Genomic DNA, 3255 nt, shown 5'->3' with positions numbered 1-3255 from the left:
GCTGGGAGGAATTTCAGCCATAACATTACATTTCTAGGCTTTGTGGAGTTTTACAATCTTGAGAAATATTTCCATTTAAAATTTTTGGTAAGGTGTCTCCCCCACCCCTCCTGCAGATCAGGCCACCAGCCTGTGATTTGGAACTAATTCAAATAAACTGCAAAACTTTAATCACAAGAGCACAATTAAGCATCTTTTAAAAGGAACAAGGCATTTATATCCACAGAACTTCAACGAATTTTTCTTCCAATTTTTAACAAAAAAATCTCCTGGGACTAAGATTTCATTACCCAGAGCAATGTTTTAGAGCAGAATTATAAGCCCCTGAGAAACAGGAGTTAATAATAAAGACATAAAACCATATCCAATCATTCTAACAAAGACTGGGCCCATATAACATGCATGTAATACTTTTTAATTAATAATGCGTGTTTCTAGTAGATGCATCATAACACAAGATTTGTGTTAGATATTAAAAATCCATTTATACATGGTCATTTTAATTCACTTTACCAACAAAACTCATTTTTAATATTTCGAACACTTTTTAAAGAGTAATAGCCATTTTGTCTTTAAAAATCTCCAGCTCATCATGAGAAAGGACAATGAAAAATGAAGGCCAATCTTCAAATCTTGATTCTCTTCAATTGTTGCTGGCAGATATGAGCTAGTGAATGATAGTAGTGATTCCCAACAAAGATCTCAAATGAGTCTCAGAAAGACAGGCAAAAGGCTTATATCACTGTCCATTGAGATCAGTGGCAAAGAAATGTGGTCCTGCCAGCAAGATCAGCACAGGTGACAGGGGAGAACAAGGCATAACAAAAGGAGAGATGGAAGTTGACATCCCGGTGAGTCAGTCTATATACTTAGCCACTATTGAAAGAAGAACAGCGATGTCATCTGGCTTTCCACCTCTCACATTCAATCTATTGTCACATGCAAACTGTGCAAAAGATAACATATAATTTGGGTCATAGGCCAGCTCATGAGCTTTCTCAGCAATGCTTCTTGCAGCCTGTTGTGTACTCTCAGAGTTTAAATTCTTTAGCTTGTTTAGCTCCTGAAGGATCATATAATCAGGCGTGTTGTCAAAGAGTCCATCTGTCACTGTCAGGATAATGTCACTTAACAGTACATCAAAAGATATACTATCAGCAGCTCCAGGCTGTCACTCAAGACAATTCCCTCAGCTTTGGGTGGTGCGATTGAGAGCTGAAATGGAGTGTTGAAGCAATGCTGCTGATTGTCTGATCAGTGCACAATTTCACCACCCCTGACAACCAGGAAGCCTCAGTCGCCCAGGTTTGCCATGTGTAAGCAATGGCTCATTCTGTCCAGCATCATGATGCAGGCATTGCTGCTACCCATTTTGTGACACTCACTGGAGATGTTTGTTTCATGTGACTTTGATCTATTGTCTTTCCTTTCAAGTGGCAGAACTCTCTTTATTACCTCTTATAGGACCAGACCAGTGGTGAATTCCCTCAGCTTTTGTTTATGTGGAAACCTCTTAATCCCTCCCTCATTTATGAAGACAGTTTTGACAGATACAGAATTCTTGGATGGCAGGATTTAGTTTTCATCACTCTAAATATGTCATCCCACTGCCATCTTTCTTCCATGGTTTCCAATGAAAAATTGGCACTTGGTCTTACTGAGCCTCCCATGTATGTGACATGAGGTTTCTTCCATGAGACTTTCAGAACTCTCTGTATTTGGCGTTTGACAGTTTGCTTTTAATATGCCACAACATGGGTCTCCTTGAGTTTGTCATATTTGGGATTTGTTGAATGTCTTGAAAGTGTATATTCATGTCTTTCATTAAATTTAGGAGGTTTTCAGCCATTATTTCTTTGAATATACTCTCTGCCCCTTTCTTCTCCTTCTGGGACTCCCACAATGCATATACCGATATACTGGGTAGTGTCCCACAGGTTCCTCGGGCTCTATTCACTTTTATTCATCCTTTCCTTTTTCTGTTTCTCAGACTGGATGATTTCAATAGTCTTATCTTCAAGTTCACTGAAGCTTTCTTCTGCCAGTTCCAAGATGCTGTTGAGCCCTTCAAGGAAATTTTAAATTTCTGTTACTATGGTCTTCAGTTCTGTTTGGTAACTTTTCATAATTTCCATCTCTCTATTGGTATTTTCTTGTGTTCATCTATCATTTTTCTGATTCCCTTTACTTCTTTCTCCATGTTTACCTGCAGAAATTTGAGCACATATTTTTTAAAGTCTTTTCTGGTATGTTCCAGGTCTCCTCCTCCTCACTGATTATTTCTACTCTTTTAATTTTTCTCCTTTGCCTAGGCAATCTCTTCCTGTTTCTTTGTGTGTTTTGTAATCTTCGGTTGAAACCTGGATGTTTTGATATTTTAAGCTGTTATCACAGGAATATAGATGCTGGGGTGTCTATTCTTTAAGTTTGTACGCAGCTAGTGTTATAGCAGAGCCATCCTTGGTTGCCAGGGACAAACAAGGGTACTTTACTTTGCAACAACTGAAGTAGCTTGCAGTAAGAGTTCCAATGGGATTCTTTGGTATGAACCATCCTTCTTTTACTAAATGTTTACACGTTCACATTAAAGTCCCTGAGAACTGAAAGGGGCCAGCTCTACAGTCTCTCCATCTTCCTATACCAAGCACATAAGCAGAGTGGTGCTGGGCAACAAAGCACACATCGTCCCTGTGGCACGTGCCTTCTCGAGGAGACACTTATGGAACTCCTTGTCCAAGCTGCAACCAGTGGTCACCAGCCCATAGTCACCACCATCATCACTGCCAGCCTGGGGTTGATCTACAGGAGGCCATTGAGTATGGTTCAGGCCACCAGTCGCTCATACAAGAGGACCTAGAACATCATTCCTGGTGCCCCCTGAGAACGTGGGGTGCCAGGGAGCAGGAGGATGCAGAGACCTGGAGTCAGCTCTCTCCTCAGCCTCAACCACATGAGGCTTGCTTATAAGCTTTAGTAGGCAGGACCAGAACAGCATTTATTCTAAGGCTAATTTTATCCTACAAATAAGGCAAACCCCTTCTGAGTACTCTACCTGATTTGCCATTAATTATGAAGTTTTCCACTCACCTGGTGAGAACTCAAACTATTCTTAACTCTCGTGAGCCCTGGATATTGTCCCCTATAGTCCTTTTGGGTGGTTTTTTCCTGTGGTCTCTCATAGTTACTCACACATATTTACTTATCAGTACTCAGCTGAAGATTCAAAGAGAACCTTCTGCAGATCTTCAAGCTCTC

At 40.5% G+C, this 3255-nt stretch overlaps 1 pseudogene; it reads right to left on the bottom strand.

Moving 5' to 3' along the window:
• Positions 1-856: 856 nt before the first annotated feature.
• LOC101446579 (protein phosphatase PTC7 homolog) lies at positions 857-2862 on the bottom strand (annotated as a pseudogene).
• Between the last annotated feature and the right edge of the window lie 393 nt (positions 2863-3255).

This window comes from Dasypus novemcinctus, chromosome 4, assembly GCF_030445035.2.
Source record: "Dasypus novemcinctus isolate mDasNov1 chromosome 4, mDasNov1.1.hap2, whole genome shotgun sequence".
Classification (NCBI taxonomy): domain Eukaryota; kingdom Metazoa; phylum Chordata; class Mammalia; order Cingulata; family Dasypodidae; genus Dasypus; species Dasypus novemcinctus.
This window is presented reverse-complemented; position numbering and strand designations above follow the sequence as displayed.